This window comes from Sus scrofa, chromosome 6, assembly GCF_000003025.6.
Source record: "Sus scrofa isolate TJ Tabasco breed Duroc chromosome 6, Sscrofa11.1, whole genome shotgun sequence".
Lineage (NCBI taxonomy): Eukaryota > Metazoa > Chordata > Mammalia > Artiodactyla > Suidae > Sus > Sus scrofa.
Genome location: NC_010448.4, coordinates 56,257,338 through 56,278,867, shown reverse-complemented (window position 1 = coordinate 56,278,867; position 21,530 = coordinate 56,257,338). Strand labels below are relative to the sequence as shown.

General features: G+C 48.2%; 1 protein-coding gene across 1 annotated transcript in view; it reads left to right on the top strand.

Moving 5' to 3' along the window:
* MYADM (myeloid associated differentiation marker) overlaps positions 291-21,530 on the top strand; it is a 42,272-nt gene continuing 21,032 nt past the window's right edge. Inside the window, exons 1-3 of the mRNA XM_021094908.1 lie at positions 291-588; positions 991-1,117; positions 13,135-13,250. The gene's annotated coding sequence lies outside the window, so the exon portion shown is untranslated. The remainder of the gene's footprint in view (positions 589-990; positions 1,118-13,134; positions 13,251-21,530) is intronic.

Here is a 21,530-nt window from a genome sequence, read left to right as displayed (position 1 = left end):
GGCAAGGGACATTTTTTTTTAATAAACTTGAAGCTTCCATGGATGGTCATAAGCAAACTTGGAACTATATTCCCAGGGTACGGTGAGAGGGCCCCTTGTTAAATTTTGTAAAGGGACCTCTGACCTTTGCCTCAGAGTCCAGCCTGGACGGGCCCGAGACTGCAGAGCGTGTGTATCCCCAGCAGAGGGCGCGCCAACACAGCAGCAAAAAAAACAAAGCCAGCCTTGCAGCAGCGGGAAGTGAAACTCATCAAAGCGTCGCCAGGGCAACCTTTTACATGATTCACGCCTGAGCACAGCTGAGCACGTGAGAGCAACTAGGAATAATCTCAAGGAGCAGAGGTATTAGCTTCCATTTAACAGTCGCCAAATTGGGATATCTTAGTAACACTCTAAGAAACTCCAAGTTAAACGATGCTATTGTTCTCGAAGGAGGGGAACGAAAAACCTCTTAATTTTTAAAAGCCAGTGATTCTGAGCAGAGGGGAAAGACAGTTCCCAAAGTTGCGTGGCAGTTTTGGCGATGAAGGTGGTCACGTGTTTCAGATCCGGAACAAGGATCCAAGCCCTACTCAGCAAGCCACGCGGGTAGGTGGATTCTGGTAAAGGATTCCACTCTAAGAGAACAGATGCTTTCGGGGGTACCGGATCGTATATGCATCTAACGGCAGGGCAAGCAATTCACTGCTTTAGTTTGGAAGGAAGGGGGAGAAAGAAAACAGCTGAGAAAATATCCCTCCCTCTGTCTCCTAGTTCATGGCCGCATTAAAAAGTACCCGGCGACTAACAACCCTGGAGTGAGTCGGGCGGGGGGGAGGGGGAGCAGAGAAAGGCACCGGTTTACGCTCCCGGCTCGGTTTTCCTCAAACAAGCCCATTTGTCGGGAGGAAGAAAGTCGCAGCTATGGATCCTGCGAGAACCCTTTAGGGAAACGAAGAGAAACGTGGGGGAGACTGTGTCACCCTGACCCCAGGATCTCTTCTGTCCCAGCCCAGCGGGACAGCACGCGCACCTGAACGAGTGCCCAAAAGCAGGAGCTACGCAAAGATCGCTGAGCAAACGAAAGTGCTGAGTCACGGAAAGCGGAGTCTCTTCCTCGGAACACTTTCCGTGGCAGGTGAGTCGGAGATCAGAGTGTCTCGCGGTGGGGGGAGGGGGGGCGCGATGGTCAAGGCCAGCCGCTCCTCTGTGGAGGATGTGTTATCTGTGTGCGGTTGCAGCGAAGATCGTGGGGGTTCTTGGCTTGGCCCTGATGTAAATTCCGATTCTCGGGTTATTTTTATCACAGCTTCTAACATTTGCTCATTGAGATCTTGAATTTTAGGCTATCAATATTTTATTTCTTTAAAAAAACTTTTTTTTTTTTTTTTTTTTTTTCCCTTTTTGGCCACGCCGGGGTATATGGAAGTTCCTGAGCCAGGGGCCAGATCAGAGCTGCCGTTCCGACCAAGGCTGCCTTGGTGGCGGCAACGTCAGAGCCTTAACCCACTGTGCTGGGCTGGGAATCGAACCCGTGTCCCTAGGCTCCAGGGAAGCCGCTGATCCTGTTGCACCACAGCAGGGACTCTTCTATCAATATTTTAAAAATATTCCTATTACATTATGTGTTAACCTCCATATACATTAAATTTCATCGTGTCCCTTTAGTATATCCGGGGACAATCGTGTGATTATTCTTAGCTCTGTTAGGATGATAAAGTTCATTTAATAATCTCCAAATGTGGGCCATCTTTGCATTCCTAGAATAAGCCCCACTTCGTCAAGATTTTTTTTTTATTATTTAAAAAAAAAGGAGTTCCCGTCTGGCTCAGTGGTTAATGAATCCAACTAGGAACCATGAGGTTGTGGGTTCAATCCCTGGCCTTGCTCAGCAGGTTAAGGATCCAGCGTTGCCGTGAGCTGTGGTGTAGGTGGCAGACTCACCTCAGATCCGGCGTTGCTGTGGCTCTGGCACAGGCCGGTGGCTATAGCTCCAATTAGACCCCTAGCCTGGGAACCTCCATATGCCGCGGGAGCAGCCCTCAAAAGGCAAAAAGACCAAAAAAACAAAAAAAACCCCACTAGCTGTGACCTGTGGTGTAGGTCGAAGATGTGCCTTGGATCCTGTGTTGCTGTGGCTGTGGCTAGGCTGGCACCTACAGCTCCGATTGGCCCCCTAGCCTGAGAACCTCCATATGCCACGGGTGTGGCCCTAAAAATCAAAAAAATAATAAACAAAAAACGCTTATGTTAAGTATCATCCACTTGTTAAACCACCATCTCCTGGAACACGGTACTGCCATCAAAAAATGTGATACTAATCTGACTGGCTTGCCCTTCTACATTAACTTGATCTGTTGCTCAGATCTGTAAATAATTATTTTCCTAAACAAACACAAACAACTGGTAGTTTTCCTAGCACGTGTCTCACCGACGACTCTCCTTCAATTCAAAGGCCCAAAGCCTTTCTTTCAGATGCGTTTATTAGATGTTGATTTTTCTGACTTGTTTTGTTCCACTGTTTGGCGTTCTTCCGTCAGCAGTTTCTATTCAGGTATTTTGGGATCTTCTTGGTCTGTCTTTCTGTCCCTTGGCCTTTGAATCTCTTCATTCAGATCTGATTTTTTTTTCCTTCTTTCCATCATCAGTTTAACTGTATTTTCTGTGGGGCGCTTCAGTCTTGTGTTTCTTGTAGGGGCGCCATCCTTTTGCAAATGTTGAAGTTTCTAGTCCTTTTCTGACCCGTGTCAGGTCCTCTTTCCATGTGATCTTTTCTGACTACTTAGCTTCTTTCTAAGGTTCCCTCCATTTACGTAGTTGTTTGCTCATAACTATCCTGGTGCTATGATGTAGAACAAGAAACATACTTTGGAGTTCCCTTGTGGCTGAGTAGGTTAAGGACCTGGCATTGTCACTGCTGTGGCTTGGGTTACTGGAGTGGCATGGGTTCAGTCCCTGGCCTAGAACTTTTCATATGCTGGAGGCACCACCAAAAAATTTTTATATGATATCAATGCATATTTATGTTTATGTATATTTATATAATATCAAAATATATTATATATATATATTTAGTTGAGCCCATCTGCTTGTATTCCAAGGTTCACTGGGGTTCACCTAGTTTTACTGAAAACGTTGTCTGTAGGTATTTTTCTTTGCTGTGTTTGTCGTTCTTTTTTTTTGAGGGGGGTTATTTGGTTTTGTTGGTTTGTTTTTTGCATTTTCTAGGGCCATGCCCACAGCATATGGAGGTTCCCAGGCGAGGGGTCTAATCGGAGCTACAGCCACCAGCCTACACCACAGCCACAGCAACATGGGATCCAAGCTGCATCTGCGACCTACACCACAGCTCACGATCCTTTACCCGCTGAGCAAGGCCAGGGATCGAACCCTCGGTTCTCATGGACCCTAGTCAGATTCATTAACTACTGAGTCACGACAGGAATTCCGGGGGTTATTTGTTTTTAATTGAAATACATTTAATTTAGTGTTGTGTTGGTTTTTCAGGGAGGAATCAAGGAGGTTCAAAAACAAGTCATTCTTACCTCTCTCTAAATGTATACATTATTCCTCAGAAATGTATTCATGATTTTCATTCATTCATTGATTTGTTGAGTACTCACATACCCATGAAATGCACAGCTATTTCAAACTGCACACACGGGGAGTTCCCGCCATGGCTCAGCAGCTAGCAAACCTGACTAGTATCCATGAGGACACTGGTTCGATCCCTGGCCTCGCTCAGTGGGTTAAGGATCCAGGGTTGCCATGAGGTATGGTGTAGATCGCAGACACGGCTTGGATCCCGCCTTGCTGTGGCTGTGGCGTAGGCCAGTGGGTACAGCTCGGATTGGACCCCTAGCCTGGGAACCTCCATATGCCTTGGGTATGGCCCTAAAAAAAAATACATTTTAAATAAATAAGTAAATAAAATTGCACACATGGGAGTTCCTTAGTGGCTCAGTGGGCTAAGGACCTGGTGTGGCCACTGCTGTGGCGTGGCTTCCATCCCTGGCCCAGGACTTCTGCTTGCCATTGGCACAGCCAAAAAAGAAAAAAAAATGAATATATGATTTGATAAAAAATGTATCAAATGCTTGCAAGAGGAGTTCCCGTTGTCACCCAGCAGAAATGAATCTGACTAGTATCCATGAGGACACAGGTTCAATTCCTGGCCTCACTCAGTGGGTTAAGGATCCGGCGTTGCCATGAGGTGTGGTGTAGATCGCAGACGCGGCTTGAATCTAGTGTTACTGTGGCTGTGGTGTAGGCCAGCGGCTACAGCTCCAAATTGATCCCTAGCCTGGGAACCTCCATATGCTACAGCTACAGCCCTAAAAAGACAAAAAAAATAAATAAATAAAATAAAAAAGCTTGGAAGACCTAGGCAAGAGCTAGGAATACACAGCAGGTGCCGCCTGTGTGCTGCCTGCCGAGTCAAACAATTACTCATGTTTTCTCATCAAAACCCAGACTCAGGAAGAGGAAGGGAAACCGCTGGCAGGCAGAACTCTCACTGTTCTGCGCTCCCTAGAGCATTTCTCACAGCGCATCTTGAGCAGCTGGGTCCCAAGTCAGCCAGCTCTGCCAGCGTGACTCCCTCCAAGTCCACACGGTTGGTACCTGCCCCTGTGGTCCGTTGCAAAGCCTGGCACCCAAGAAGCCACAGGAACAGCTACTGAATTAGGAAACTATTAATCAACGGTGGGGAAATGAGGCTTTGCATTTTGCTCCAAACCAGGTTTCTCAGTCCCGGCACAACTGATGTTGGGGCTGGCTCATTCTTGGGGCGGAGGGTGCGGGGAAGTGCTGTCCTGGGGCCCGTAGGATGTTGAGCAGCATCTCTGGTGTCCACCCACAAGATGCCAACAGCACTTTCCCCCTTCTTTGAATGGTAGCAGCCGAACATGTCTCAAGACCTTGAAATTATCTATGGGAGGGGATATCAATTCTCTCCTTTTATTCTGTGTGTGTGTGTGTGTGTGTTTCCTTCTCATTTTTTAAAGTTTTATTGACGTACAGTTGATTTTTTTTGGGGGGGGGTGCTGCCTGTGGCATGCAGAAGTCCCTGGACCAGGGATCGGTCCCCCACCACAGCAGCAACTTGAGCCACAGCAGTGACGACACCAGATCCTTAACCCTCTGAGCCAGGAGGGAACTCCTGGCGTGTAGTTGATTTGCAACTTTGTGCTGATTCTGTGTTTTTGATGCTTGGGCATGTCCCAGGTCTTTGACCCTGGGGGGACCGCTCCATGCAGGACCCGCTGATTCCTAGAGATAGCAAACAACCTACCTTTTATTTATTTATTTATTTATTGCTTTTTAGGGCTGCACCTGCCGCATATGGAGGTTCCCAGGCTAGGGGTCGAATAGGAGCTACAGCTGCCGACCTACGCCACAGCCACAGCAACGCCAGATCCGAGCCGTGTCTGAGACCCACAGCGCAGCTCATGGCCATACTGGATCCTCAACCCATGAGCGAGGCCAGGGATCCAACCCTCATCCTCACGGATACTAGTCGGATTCGTTTCCACTGTGACATGACGGGAACGCCACAAGTTGCCTTTTAGAGGCAAACCATCCAACCCAGAGCCCAGACCCTCAGCTGCCTCCTTTATTATGCTCTTATGCCCTCTTCCCTGGCCCCAGGCACCTCGGGGCCAAATACCAGACAATGAGGGGCTGCCCCTAAGCCCTAGAGTCGGCTGCCTTTCTTCAAACCAGACAACCTGGAGGTCCTGGCATAGCTCAGTGGAAACAAATCTGACTAGCATCCATGAGGACATAGGTTTGATCCCTGGCCTCGCTCAGTGGGTTAAGGATCCAGGGTTGCCATGAGCTGTGGTGTAGGCTGTAGACACGGCTCAGATCCCACATTGCTGTGATTGTGGCATAGGCCGGGGGCACAGCTCTGATTCCTCCCTTAGCCTGGGAACTTCCATGTGCCACAGATGCGCCCCCCCCCAAAAAAAAGATGAACTAGACAGCCCTAAATCTGCCTACCCTGCCTGCCTGATCCTTCCCACAGAAACCACAAAAAGGGCTCTTGTTCTCGTTTTCCGCTCACCCCCATCTGCCTCCTGCCGCCCCCCCGGCCCCTTGGGATCTGTGAGGCCAGCGGTGCTGCTTTTACTCCTGGTATTTCTGACACCAAACACAGGGATTTTTCCCTGCACCAGCGACCAATTCTCCAGACCCCACATAAGGGTCCATTGATTCAGTTCAACTCTCGCACTATCCACCTGGCATTAGCGTGAGACCCTGGGAGTTCAGGGGTCCGTCCCGAGAGACTGCCTTAGTTGTAGGTTCCAAATGCCCACCCCAGCCCCAACCTCTGACCAACCAGCTATAAAGGATGGGTTCCCACAGCCCCCTCCTCAGGATCAGGGACGTGATGGAATGGCTCACAGAACTCAGGAGAAGTGTTTTGTTGATTAGTGGTTTAACATGAAGAATACAACAGGTGCATATGCACTATGAACAGTATGGCAGTTCCTTTAAAAACTAAATATAGCACTGCCCTGTGACCCAGCCATCCCACTCCTGGGCATCTACCCAGAGAAAACCGTCATTTGAAAAGATACATGCCCGAGTTCCTGTCATAGCGCAGCAGAAACGAATCCAACGGGTAACCCTGAGGTTGCAGGTTCGATCGCTGGCCTCGCTCAGGGGGTTAAGGATCCGGCGTTGCCATGAGCTGGGGTGTAGGTTAAAGATGTGGCTTGGATCCTGCATGGCTGCGGCTGTGGCTGTGGCGTAGGCTGGCAGCTGCAGCTCTGATTCAACCCCTAGCCTGGGAACTTCCATATGCTATGGGTGGGTCCCTAAAAGAGGAAAAAAAAAAAAAAAGATACATCCCCCACCCCATGTTCATTGCAGCACTGTTCACAACAGCCAGACATGGGAACAACCTAAGTGTCCGTGGAAAGACTTTGCAAAGTGGTAAATCAGCTCTATCTCAATAATAAAAAAAGAAAGAAAAAGAATGCAAGTCAGGAACAGCCGGGGAGAACTGATGCACGGGCAAGTTGTGGGGGAAGGAGACCCAGAACCTCCAAGCCTCTACGGGATGGTACCATCCCAGCATCTTGATAGGTTTCCCAAGCAAGAAGCTCCCCAAGGGCCATCGTTTCAGGTTTTCTATGGAGAGTGCATTGCAGAGGCATGATCGGTGACATCGCTGGCCATGGGCGGTTAACTCAAACACCGCCCCCCCCAGGGGTCAGAAAGGAGTCGGGCTCAAAGTTGCAGCCCTCTCATAGTGACTTGGTCATTCTGGGGACCTCCTGAAGCTATGGAGGGGTCCCCACCCATCCTCATCATCATTGCTCTACATCTTCACCTACGTTCTAATGTACAAAAAGGCTTTTTTTTTTTTTTTTTTTTTTAAAGAGCTGCACCCGTGGCATATGGAGGTTCCCAGGCTAGGGGCTGAATCGGAGCTGTTGCTGCCGGCCCACACCAGAGCCACAGCAATGCCAGATCCGAGCCGCGTCTGCAACCTACACCACACCTCACGGCAACGCTGGATCCTTAACCCACTGAGCAAGGCCAGGGATCCAACCCGAAACCTCATGGTTCCCAGTCGGATTCGTTTCCTCTGCAAAAGGCATTCTTATGACTCTGGAGATTCCAGGGTTTTATGTTGTCTTGGGCAAAGACCAAATAAAACAAATGATGCTTTTCTCAGGTCTATCTATCAGAAAATTACAGGGTTTTATTTTTAATTTTTTTTTGAAGATTTTTTTTTTTTCCCACTGTACAGCAAGGGGTCAGGTTATCCTTAGATGTATACATTGCAGTTACAGTTTTTTCCCCCACCCTTTCTTCTGTTGCGACATGAGTATCTAGACATAGTTCTCAATGCTATTCAGCAGGATCTCCTTGTAAATCTATTCTAGGTTGTGTCTGATAAGCCCAAGCTCCCGATCCCTCCCACTCCCTCCCCCTCCCATCAGGCAACCACAAGTCTCTTCTCCAAGTCCATGATTTTCTTTTCTGAGGAGATGTTCATTTGTGCTGGATATTAGATTCCAGTTATAAGTGATATCATTATTTTTAATTTTAAATAATTTTGGGGGGGGCCATGCCCACGGCATGTGGAAGTTCTGGGGCCAGGGACCAAACCAGTGCCACAGTTGCGACCTGCACCACAGCTGGGACACTTCCAGATCTTAACCCACTGTGCCACCAAGGAACGCCTATAAGCGTTTTAGAAGCTCTGTGTCAGGAACCAGGGATGCAAATCAAATACATATTTTTTATTATATCCCAGTAAGAAACCAGGTTTTTTTGTTCATTTGTTTGTTTTGCCTTTTTAGGGCCACACCCTTGGCATATGGAGGTTCCCAGGCTAGGAGTCCAATCGGAGCTGTAGCCTCCAGCCTACACCACAGCCACAGCAATGCGAGATCCAAACCACATCTGCGACCTACACCAGAGCTCACGCTGGATCCTTAACCCACTGAGCAAGGCCAGGGATCAAACCCGAAACCTCATGGTTCCTATTCAGATTTGTTAACCACTGAGCCATGACAGGAACTCCCCAGAAACCATGTTTTTTGGAGTTCTCGCTGTGGCTCAGTGGCAACAAACCCAAGTAGCACCCATGACTATACTAGTTTGATCCCTGGCCTTGCTCAGTGGGTTAAGGATCCAGTGTTGCCCTGGGATGTGATGTAGGTGGCAGACGCTGCTCAGATCTGGCATTGCTATGGCCGTGGTGTAGGCTGGCAGTTGTAGCTCCAATTCAACCCCTAGCCTGGGAACTTCCATATGCTGCAGATGCGGCCCCCCAAGAAAAGACAACGAAAAGAAAAAAAGCTGTGTTTTCAATGGCAACCATGCCTTGATCTGTTGGCCTCACCATACCTGGATAGCAACAGAACCTGTGTTTTAAAACAGGGGACAGGAGTTCCCTGGCATTGTCACTGCAGTGGCTCAGGTTGCTTCTGTGACTCAGGTTCAATCCCTGACCCAGGAGCTTCCACTTGGCACAGGTGCGGCCAAAAAGTCAAAAGAAAAAGAAAAAAAGAGGAGGCAAAATTTTCTTCAATGGAGAACCACTGTTCTAAAGTTGCCTGTCAGAGTCATTTGTTTATTTGATGCACAGAATAACTCTGCAGGGAGAAGTGACTTTACATTTGTTCCAAATTCAAGGGCAATCTGCGCAACCCTCTCCACTGGTACCTGTTAGAGCCGTTGGTTTATTTTACGCTCAGGATAACTTTGCAGGAAGGAAGAACTTTATATTTGTCCTAAATTCTGAGATAATCTGTGCAAACATCTATACTCGTTAAGCTACTTAAAGCTACATCAGCAGGTTCCATATCTATCAGCCAGTGTTTGGTTATCACAGACTTGTGATAACCAAACACTCACAACTCACCAACATTCCACAAACCTGATTTCACACACAGCCTTCAATCAGCAGAATTTTTCACAAGAAACATTTTAATATGATTGCCCATTACTGTCAGTCCTAATTTCAAGTTTATCATCCTTGGGATTCTTAAAAAAAAACTATCAATCTGATGAGTATTATCTTTTATGATGGGAAGTTATAGAATATATGTGTTTTAGACTTTAATTTTAAGACACTGGGTGTGTAAATATTTGCTAACTTTTTTCTTCCTTATCCACACAAAGATGAATGAATAACCCAGAGCTAATATGGGCGAATGTTTTTTGTTTTTGGAGATTGTTTGAAGGTGTTCTCACTAATAAGTTGAAACTTTTGGCCTCTGGTTTCAATGATTATTTTCTTTTTTCATTCTTTTTTTTATAAAGTACCTATTTACTCCTTGAATTTATTTCTTTGTGTTTTTAGGGCTGCACCCGTGGCATATGGAGGTTCCCAAGCTAGGGATCGAATCAGAGATGCAGTTGCTGGCCTGTGCCACAGCCACAGCAACTCAGGATCCGAGCCACGTCTGAGACCTACTCCACAGCTCATGGTAATGCTGAATCCTTAACGCAATGAGCAAGGCCAGGGATCAAATCCACATCCTCATGGATACTGGTTGGGTTCATTACCAAGGAGCCACGATGGGAACTCCTTTATTTCTTTTTTTTCCAAATTATTTATTGGAGTTCCCATTGTGGCTCTGTGGGTTAAAAACCCAACATAGCATCTATGAAAATGTGTGTTCAATCCCTGGCATCACTCAGTGGGTTAAGGATCTGTTGTTGCTGGAAACTGCTGTGTAGGTCGCAGTTGCGGCTCAGATCCAGTGTTGCTGTGGCTGTGGTGTAGGGCAGCAACTGCAGCTCCGATGCCACCCCTAGCCCGGTAACCTCCATAGGCAGCAGGTGCATCCCTAAAAAGAAAAAGAAAAAATTATTTTATTGATGTATAGTTGATTGACAATGTGGTGTTCATTTCTGCTGTACAGCCAGTTATATATATTTTTCAGATTATATTTCATTATAGATTATTACAAGATATTGAATATAGCTCCCTGTGCTGTACAGTAAATCCTTATTGCTTATTTATTTTATGTATAGTACAGACTCCGCTTTCAGATGGAAGAAGCAACAGGATGACACAGATCTGAGAGGAAATCTTTGCAGCAAATCTTTGCAGCAAATACGTAACAGGCATTTCATTACTAAATGGTAGAGACAGGGTTTGAACCTAGGCTGTCTACACCTGTGCCCTGGCTCCTCCCCATGATGCTTTTCAGATTTTCCCCGAATCCTTCCAAAAACATAGATCAAGTGAAGTTCAGATGCAGAGCTCTGTCCCCAGAAGCTCAGAGTAAAGGCTGAGTGTGATGGGGTTTTGTTGGTTGGCTGGTTGGTTTCTTTTTTGGTTTGCTTGTTTATGGCCGTACCTGCGGCATATGGAAGCTCCCCGGCTAGGGGCTGAATCAGAACTGCAGCCGCTGGCCTATGCCACAGCCACACCAGATCCAAGCTGTGTCTGCGACCTGCACCACAACTCATGGCAACGCCAGATCCCATGACCCAGTGAGCGAGGCAACGCCAGATCCCATGACCCACTGAGTGAGGCCAGGGATGGAACTTGCTTCCTCATGGATGCTAGTCACGTTCTTAACCCATTGAGCCACAACGGGAACTCCCTGAGTGTGATGGTTAATTCACTGTGTCAGTCTGGCTGGCCCACGAGGTGCCCCGATATTTGTTGACATATTATTCTGGGGGTGTCTGCGATGGCATTTCTGGATGAAATTAACATTTGAATCAGTAAAGCAGACCGCACTCTGCAAGGGGGTGGGCCTTATCTAATCAGGTGAAGCCCTGCATAGAACAAGGCTGAGTTAGAAAGAAGTCCTTCTGCCTGACTGCCTTCGAGCTGGGAAGTTGCATTTTTGGCGTCTCTCTCTCTCTCTTTTTTTTTTTTTTTAATCTTTTTAGGGCCACACGTACGGCATATGGAGGTTCCCAGGCTGAGGGTCGAATCAGAGCTGTAGCTGCCAGCCTACACCACAGCCACAGCAACACCAGATCTGAGCTGTGTCTGTGCCCTACACCACAGCTCATGGCACTGCCAGATCCTTAACCCACTGAGTGAGGCCAGGGATCAAACCTGCATCCTCATGGATGCTAGTTAGATTTTTTCCACTGAGCCACAACGGGAACTCCCTTTTTTTCCCCTGCTTTGGATTCAGACTGAAATATTGATTCCTCCTGAGTCTGTGATCAAGAAGGAGACATCAGCTCTTCCGGGTCTCCTGCTTGCCGAAGGCGGATCTTGAGACTTATCAGTCTCTGCAATTGCACCAGCTCATTCCCCATAATAAAATCCCTCTCTCTGTAGATATAGATATAGACACACAAAAAATGCACACTTAGAGTTCCCGCTATGGTGCAATGGAGATTGGCGGCGTCTCTGCAGCGCCAGGGTTACAGGTTCAATCCCTGACCCGGCACAGTGGGTGTAGGTCACAACAGTGGCTCAGATCTGATCCCTGGCCCAGGAACTCTATATGGCGTGGGGTGGCCAAAAAAGGAAAGAAAAAAAAAAAAAGCATGTTTCTCAGCACCTTCTTCTTATCTGTGTCCATGGGATGACAACTTTTCTGAGTGTAGGACAATTTCCCAAATGAATTCATCTGCTTCCCAGAATGCCTGAGGCCAAATCCCCCAGATATGTTCATTTTCTTCCCAGAAGTTCCCCAGATGAGCCCTTCTTCTTTTTAAAGTGTGTCTCTGCATGTCTCCATAACAACAATTTAAAAATGCTAAGAAGCACAGTGCCTTCTATGTAACCTCTTTACTCTGTCCCAGGCATTCCTCCAGATCCTGTAGCGAATGAGGTCTTAATCCAAGGGGAACTCTGACTTCATCCCTCACAGTCTGGAATGGAGAGTGAGCCCACAGTCTCTGCCAAAGCTCTCAGAGATCTTAGCGATCCGTTTCTCAAGGTCACGCTCGGGGGTCCCGGATTTTGCACTAGTACAAACCAATGTCTTACTCTGTTTCATGGATGCTGGCAGAAGGTACGAGACACCGGGGTCAGAGATCAAAGATATATTAATTACTCACAGCATGACAGATAGCATGAGACCATGTCCTGTTTTGTTTTGTTCTTTTTTTTCTTTTCGTCTGTTTAGGGCTGCATATGTGGCATATGGAAGTTCCCAGGCTAGGGGTTGAATTGGAGCAGCAGCTGAGGGCTGCACCACAGCCACAGCAATGCCAGATCCAAGCTGCATCTGTGACCTAGACCACACCCCACAGCCAGCGCCAGATCCTTAACCCCCTGAGCATGTCCAGGGATCGAACCTGCATCCTCAAGGACACTACGTCGGGTTCTTAAACCACTGAGTCACAATGGGAACACCAAGACTGTAGTTTTGTCAGTTCCTCTGGTCTCCAAATCCCCCCTCCTGGGCAGCAGAGGGGCCGGGAGGGTTTCTGAACATGCAGGGCTTTGTGTCCGAGCTGAAAAGCACTAAGCTTGAACCCACCCCTTCCTGGGAGCCCTGTGCTTGGTTCCAGAAGGAGACGGTCCTCACCCATCCAGGTAGCTTGCGTGAAACGCAACCCTGAGAAATGCTGGGGAAAAGAGCAGCAAGCCCCTGTCCTGCCGACATACCCAGCAAAGGTATCCAGGGACTTCCCTGGTCCCCAATGACCTTGCCTTCCTATATACCTGGTGGAATAACCCTGCTATCTTTTCTTGACCAGATGTCTCTCAACCATCACAGAGCCCAGTCAGCATCACCTGGGACGACTGGCTCCTCAGACAATCTCAGCTCGCAATCCTGGGGCGGATTTCTGCGGAACAGTGAGTCTATCATAAGGTGAGTCCCTCTAAGATGACCCTCTGTCCTTGGTTGCACGAGGGCGCGCCTGGTGGTTTTGGCTCCGCCCGCAGCGTGCAGCTGTTCCCAAGCCGGGGCTCAAAGTTGCGCCGCAGCAGTGACCTAGAACTTGGCATCTCCTCTCCTGGAAGGCTCTCCTGGGGACTCTTTGGGCCCCAGGTCAGGCATCATCTCTGGAAAGGCCTTTGCTGATCACCTTGCGGGCGACTCGGAGGCCTAAGCCCCTCCCAGTCCCCTCCGCGGCTCTGTCCGTCTTCACTGTCCGGGTCAGGTCAGACATCCCGGGCTAAGCCTTCGTGCTCGTGTGGTCACTTATCAGTCCCCCCTTGTGGAAGAGGAGCCCCACAAGCACAGGGACTTTGTCTTCTTCCTGGCTTCGTTGGCAGTATAGGACACACTCCGCTCTGTAGAGACTGGCTGAGTTGCAGAAGCTCCCATTACCTTGGGTGCCCCGCAGCCACCCGCCAAAGACCGCCGGCATCTTCCCCAAAGACCCCAATGACGTCCCCAGGTCTGCTCTGGGCTTCTCACCTGGCTTCCTGGCTTCACACTCGCCACTTTGCTGTCTTTGGGGAGTGGGGGGGGGGGCGCTGTGCCCGTGGCATACACAGGTTCCCCAGCCAGGGATGGATCCCGCGCCACAGCAGCGACCTGCGCCACAGCACTGAGGATGCTGAATTCTTTTTTTTTTTTTTTTTTTTTGCCTTTTTGCTATTTCTTGGGCCGCTCCCGCGGCATATGGAGGTTCCCAGGCTAGGGGTCTAATCGGAGCTGTAGCTGCCAGCCTACACCAGAGCCACAGCAACGCAGGATCCAAGCCACGTCTGCAACCTACACCACAGCTCACAGCAATGCCGGATCCTTAACCCACTGAGCAAGACCAGGGATTGAACCCGCAACCTCATGGTTCCTAGTCGGATTTGCCAACCACTACGCCATAATGGGAACTCCGGATGCTGAATTCTTAACCACGAGGCTACCAGGGAACCCCCATCTTGCTGTCTTTCCCCCACCCAGCCAGATTCTTTCAGCACAGAAATTAGATTTTGTCACTTCCTCTCTAAAAGGCATCTAATTGCTTCCTTTTCCACCCTGAACTAAAGCCAGCGACTTAATTGTGTCCTAAAAAGGCCTGACAGGATCTGGCTTCGGCTAACCAGAGCTGTTTATTTCCTACCTCCTGGCCAGCGTCTCTCTCTCTATGATTCCTTCTTTTTCCTTATTGATTGATTGATTGATTGATTGTCTTTTTTTAGGGCCACACCACAGCATGTGGAGGTTCCCAGGCTAGGGGTCCAATCAGAGCTGTAGCCACCAGTCTACGCCACAGCCACAGCAACGCAGGATCCGAGCCACATCCTCAACCTACGCCACAGCTCACAGCAATGCCAGGGATCGAACCTGCGTCCTCAGGGACAGTATTCAGATTTGTTTCCACTGAGCCACGAAGGGAACGCCTCTGACTCTTTTTTCATACACTTAAGTTGCATCCCCATTATGCTGGGTCCTGATGCTCCTTCTCCCCTGTGTCTGGATGTCCAGACTCGCTGAGGCTCTTCACAGGGGTGGCTCCCCCTTATCTTTCAGTCCTCAGCTCGGATTTACCATCTCAGGCATGGCTCCCGCACCTGCCAGTTCCCCTCCCAGGACCCCCAGACATCCTCACCTGGATTCCACCTGTCGTATTTGAAAGCCTCTAGTTTTTTTTTTTTTCCCTATGTATCTTCTCTCTGTCTCCTTAGATTGTGGCCCTTGATGGACCATGTCTGTCATTTTAAATTTTCCTCTCATTTTATCAAGCTGTAATTGACATACAGGACTGCATATGTTTAAGGGTACAGCCTAATGACCTGATCTGCACACTTCATGAATTAAGAATCACAGTAAGTTTGGTGAACATCCACCATCTCCTAGAGATACAAAATTAAAGAAATAGAGGCGTTCCCTAGTGGCTTAGCAGGTTAAGGATCCGGCGTTGTCACTGCTGTGGTGTGGGTTTGACCTCTGGCCTGGGAACTTCTACCTGCTTTGGGTGCAGCTAAAAAGAAAAAAAGAAAGAAAGAAAGAGGGTGTTCCCGTTGTGGTTCAGCGGCTTAAGAACCCAGCTGGTGTCCATGAGGATGCAGGTTCGATCCCTGGCCTCACGCAGTGGGTTAAGGATCCAGCATTGCTGCAAGCTGTGGTGTAGATGGCGGGTGCGGCTCAGATCTGGTGCTGCTGGGGCTGTGGTGTAGGCCGGCAGCTGCAGCTCTGATTGGCTCCCTAGCCTGGGAACTTCCATGTGCCATGGGGGAGGCCCAAAAAAGAAAAGAAAAGAAATAGAAAAAAATTGTCTCCCTCGTGATGAGAACTTTCATATATAACGCAGAGCAGGGTTAATTCTCTGTTTTACTTGATGGCCCTGGTACATACTTAATTCATAAATAAGTACTTAGTTAAATTCATCCTGTTTTACTCGATGGCCCTGGTACTTATTTATCATTGAACTGGAATTCTCTGCTTTTTGACCATCTTCATCCAATTCCCCCACCCCCACCCCTGGCAGCCACAAACCTGACGTCTTTCTGTCTGTTTCTTGGCACGTTTGTTTTTGACTGTAAGTAACCTACAACACTAGGTTAATTGCTGCAACTCAACATAGTGATTGGTTATTTCTATACATTTCAAAATGATCGCCAGGAGCCGTCTAGTTACAATCTGTCACCGTATGAAGCTATTATGTGGTTATTGACTATATCCCCCACTCTTGCATTTCTTTTGCCTGTGACTCATTTATTTTGCGTCTCTGGATGCGTGTCCCTCTCAGTCTCCCCACCTCTTTCTTTCCTACCCCCACTTCTCTCCCCTTTGGCAATGCCCTGTTGGTTTGCTACCTGAAAACTGAGTTCGCCTCTTGGTGGGTGTCACGCCAATACACCACCAAGCCCAAGAGTGGGAGAAGGAAGGATTTATTACTTGCAGTGCATAAGGAGAACATCAGGGATCTTTCCCAAAGCAGTGTCACCCTCAATTAGCAAAACTGGGGAAGTTTTAAGCTAAGGAGCCATGCATATTCGTGAGAGGGCTTGAGCAGAGGAGAATTCAGCATAGAATTGGGGCCAAGGTGGCAGAGGCCAGGCTTTAGAGAGTCAACATCCCAGCTCCAGGGTGGGGCATCAGGTCCCACAAGACTCAAAGACTGTGTTGTTGAGGAGGAACCAGGATCTGCCCCAAGGCTGCACTCTTGCCTCTTGACTGCTCCTCCCTGGTTCCTTCTTTCCCTCCCTTAAGATCATTAATTTCTGAGACTTGTTCAAAAGCCAGCATTGTAGCCAGGCTTAGATCACACAATGGGTTGGGCTAAAATGTCTTTGTTTTGTTTTGGCTGTGCCTGGGACTCCTGGGCCAGAGAGTGAACCAGGGTGAACTCACTGAATCATAACCACTAGACCGCCAGGGAACTCCCAACATGAGTTCTGATGTCAAGAAAGCCATTCCTGTTTCTCTTTCTCCAGGTCCCTTAACCTGTGTCTGTGACTCTGTTTCTGTGTTGTTTGACCTTTTTCACTTAGCATGATACCCTCTAGGCCATCCATGTTGTCACAAATGGCACAACTTGGTTCTTTTTTATGACTAATATTTCATTGTATGGACTGTGCCTGTCTTATCCCCTGCCACCGTCCTTTGGCCTGCCCAGTCAACAAATAATGGCCTAAGGGAAGAGTATTATCACCTTTTTTTTTTCTTTTTATGGCCACACCCATGGTATAGGGAGATTCCCAGTCTAGGGAATCTAATCTGAGCTACAGCTGCCCGCCTATACCACAGCCACAACAATGCCAGATCTGAGCAGCGTCTGCAACCTACACCACAGCTCACAGCAACACTGGATCCTTAACCCACTGAGTGAGGTCAGGGATGGAACCCGCATCCTCATGGGTACTATTTGGGTTCTTCACCTGCTGGGCCACACGGGCAGCTCCAAATATTATTGTCTTTTTCAGTCTGGGATAAGTGCACTTTCCCATCACAGCCCCTAGAGGGAGCTCTCAGCGAGCAAGAGCCCTCACGGGCCCAGCCTTGCCTTGAAAACTCTGCCTTCCTTTTCTAAAAGTTTCTTTCCTGAAACAGCCTGCCCCAGACTCCTGCCCAGAACAGACAGACAGAGCTCCCTGGGGCCTGCCCAGCCTCACTCTCCAGGCCTAAGTTTATCTGGGAATGACACATTCTGGAAACCTCCTAGGATTCTCATTCTTGGAGAGGGACGGGTGGGGCTGCAGCCCTGGAGCAGCTCCCAGTCTGCTGGGTGGACAGGCCCACCCCACCCGACTCGACTCACAGAAACCAGATCCCAGTGATAGGTAAGCGCTGGGGGGAAGCCCAGATCTAGAGATGTGGGGCGTGGGGTCAGATTCTGGCCTTCCTCCCCGACACTTGTGGGGGAGCATGTCAGCAATCGTTGTGTATCTCTCTGTCAATCTTTGCAGTGCGGCTGGTATTCTCTGCCCAGGGGCAAGCTCAGTTAAGTCTCCTCCAGACGCTGGGTGACAGAGAGGCCTCTGCCTTCCTTTCCCCATCATAAGACTCCCTACTCGCCAGAGGAAATTATGCAGCCAGCTTCTGACTCAGTAATAACACACGTGGTGAATCGCAAAGGACAAAGGACAGAATGGCAGACATACAAGAAAAAGGGTTACCGGGAGTCCCCCGGTGACTCAGCAGGTTAAGGATCCTGCATTTTCACTGCTGTGGCTCAGGTTGCTGCCATGGTGCAGGTTCAGTCCCTGACCCAGGAACTTGCCATGGGTGTAGCCAAAACAAAAAGTTACAAATGGGTACAAACTTCAGGTTAGAAAGTAAGTGGTGGTGGCATAATACACAGCATGATAATAGTAACTAACAATACCGAATTCTATAATTGAACGTTGTTGGAGTTTCCGTGGTGGCACAGCAGAAACAAATCCTTCAAAGGACCATGAGGTTGCAGGTTCGATCCTTGGCCTCGCTCAGTGGGTTAAGGATCTGGTGTTGCCATGAGCGGTGGTGTAGATTGCAGATGTGGCTTGGATCCTGCGTGGCTGTGGCTGTGGGGTCGGCTGGTAGCTGTAGCTCCGATGAGACCCCTAGCCTGGGAACCTCCATGTGCCATGGGAGCGGCCCTAAAAAGCAAAAAAAAAAAAGTTGCTAAGAGATTAGGTCTTAAAAATTCGAATCGCCAGAAAGACCAAAAAATTAAAAAATTAAAAAAAAAAATAACCATGTGGTAATAGATGTTAACTGGACCTCTTGTGGTAGTCATTTCACAATATATACACATAGTACATCATGTTATACACCTGAAACTAACAGAATGCAATATGTCAATTATACCTCACTAAAAAAAAAAAAGAAAGAAAGAAAAGGAGTTCCCTTTTGGCTCAGCAGCTTAAGGAGCTGACATTGCTGTAGCTGTGGCATAGGTTGCAGCTGCAGCTTGGATTTCATCTCTCTAGCCCAGGAACTTCCATATGCCATGGGTGTGGCCAAAAAAAAAAAAAGAAGAAGAAGAAGAAGAAGAAGAAAAAAGATTATAACTACAGGCATGGACCTTGAGGACATGATGCTAAGTGAGATAAATCAGAGAAAGACAAAAACTGTAGGCCATCACTTATATATGGAATCTAAAAAAGCCACACGTAGTTAAAAAAAAAAAAAAAAAAAGTCCATGGTACTTACCAGGGCAGGGGGTGCCAGAAGTGGGGAGCTGAGGTTTCAGGGCACAGAACTGGGATAAGCTGGTGCTGCAGGTCGAATGCACAGCGTGATGATCGGAGTCATCCATACTGCATTATAAACTCCCAAGTTGCTAGGAGACGAGATCTTAAGTGTTCCCACCACAGAAAAGAAATGGTAATTAAGTGAGATGATGGGGTGTGAGCTCCGGCTCCTGTGCAATCATTTTGCAATATTTAAATGTATCAAATCGATACCTATGCTGTGGTGGCCATTGCATTACAATATATCAGCGTGTCAAATCAACACGTGCACCTTAAACCTACGCAATGCTATATGTCAACTACATCTCAAAAACAATTTTTAGGTCCCATAAATGTCCCCCCACACCCCAATTTTCCAGTTTTCTCAACCCCCCTCCCTTCTTACCACTCTTCCCTATCTTTTTCCAGAAATTCATTGCAGCTACTCATATAGATTTAGTGGTGAGTAGGTAATAAGACACCACAATTGAGGCACTGTTCTGAATGCTTTTCTTTCTTTCCTTTTTTTTTTTTTTTTTTTTTTTTTTGGTCTTTTTAGGGCCACCCCTGTGGCATATGGAGGTTCCCAGGCGAGGGCTTGAATCAGAGCTACAGTTGCCAGCCTACGCCAGAGCCACAGCAATGCAGGATCTGAGCTGTCTCTGCGACCTATACCATAGCTCACGGTAGCGCTGGATCCTTAACCCACTGGGCAAAGCCAGGGATCAAACCCCTGTCCTCATGGATACTAGTCGGGTTCGTTAACCGCTGAGCCACGACAGGAACTCCAATGCTTTTCCTGATGGGAGCCTCCTAATTAATATATTGCTGCTACGTGGGTAACACATCTATGAGTTTAAGACATCCAAATAATAGGGAAAGGCGTAACTTTTAAAAGATATTGTGGAGCTCCCTGGTGGCCTAGCAGTTAAGGGTCCAGCATTGTCACTAGTCACTGGCTCTGGTCACTGCTGTGGCATGGGTTCAATCCCAGGTTCAATCACATGCCATGGATACACCCAAAAAAAAAAAAAAAAAAAAAACTCATTCCTGCTACTACACTTAAATAGTTCCCCTCCCTTCCTCACATGCTACCACATGATGGTTTTATTTATTTTTTTGGGGGGGCCATGCCAGAAGCATGCAGAAGTTCCCAGGCCAGGGATTGAACCTGCGAGACAGCAGCAGCCCAAGCTGCTGCAGTGACACCACCAGATCCTTAACCACTAGACCACCAGGGAACTCCCTCAATGAGTTTCTTATGCATGTTTCCACTATTTGTGCAAAACCCAGAACACAGGAAAATGTAATCCCATTTTTCAACTTTCTTCACGAAGTGGCATAACCCTGATGCGCTCTGCATTGCTTTTATTTTACTGGACAGTAGATCCTGGATTATTTTCCTACACTCTGGTCACACCGCTGTAAACAGTTAAGCTCTCCACCAGTCACCCATTTTGAGTCTGCTGTTTCCTGACTCAAAGGCTGACTGGTCCATTGAGACATCTGAAAACCACACAGACTCTGTGGGTGACGAGTGCCCTGGAGGCCAGATCCCCGTGCAGCCAAAACCTGTGTCCCCTGAGGAGTGATAAGGTCTAGGGACATCTCTGCAGAGGATCTGGACACAAGAGGTGCCACCCCCACATTTCATCAGAAGTGACTTTTGGTGAACAGATGTCTTCGTCCAATCAGGCTGTTCTAACAGAACACTACCCGACTGGCCAAGATCAAGGGGGGGCAGAGTCAGTGGCAGGCCAGGACTTGCTTCCTGGCTCATAGACAGCTCGCTCTCTTGCTCTCTCTCTTTTTTTTTTGGTCTTTTTGTCTTTTCTAGGGCTGCACCCACAATATATGGAGGTTCCCAGGCTAGGGGTCTCATTGGAGCTGTTGCTGCCAGCCTACACCAGAGCCACAGCAACGTGGGATCGAAGCTGCATCTGCAACCTGCACCACAGCTCACAGCAATGCCCAGATCCTTAACCCACTGAGCGAGGCCAGGGATCGAACCCGCAACCTCATGGTTCCTAGTTGGATTCGTTAACCCCTGAGCCACAATGGGAACTCCCTGACAGCCCTCTTTTTCATGAGGGCTCTACCTTCATGATCTAATTACCACCCCAAGCCGCCCACCTCCAAATACATCTGGGAGGGGGGAAGTTAGGATTTCTACATATAAACTTGGGGAGGAGAGACACAAACATTGTCTGTAGGCACAGAAATTCTCCATTTTAAGATTGTTCAGTTTCTCACTTTTCATTAGTACTTACTGCTTCTGTATCCTGGTTAAGAAATTGTTGCCAGGAGTTCCCACTGTGGCACAGTGGGTTAATGATCAGGCTTGTCTCTGTGGAGGCATGGGTTCGATCCCCCAGCCTGGCACAGTGGGTCAAGGATCTGCAGTTGCCACAGCTGTGGCGTAGGTTGCAGCTCCAACTGGGAGTCACTTCCTGGCCCGGGAACTTCCATATGCCATGTGTTTGGAAAAGAAAAAAAGAAAAAGAAAAAAAGAAATTGTTGCCAATCCCAATATCCCAAAGACGTC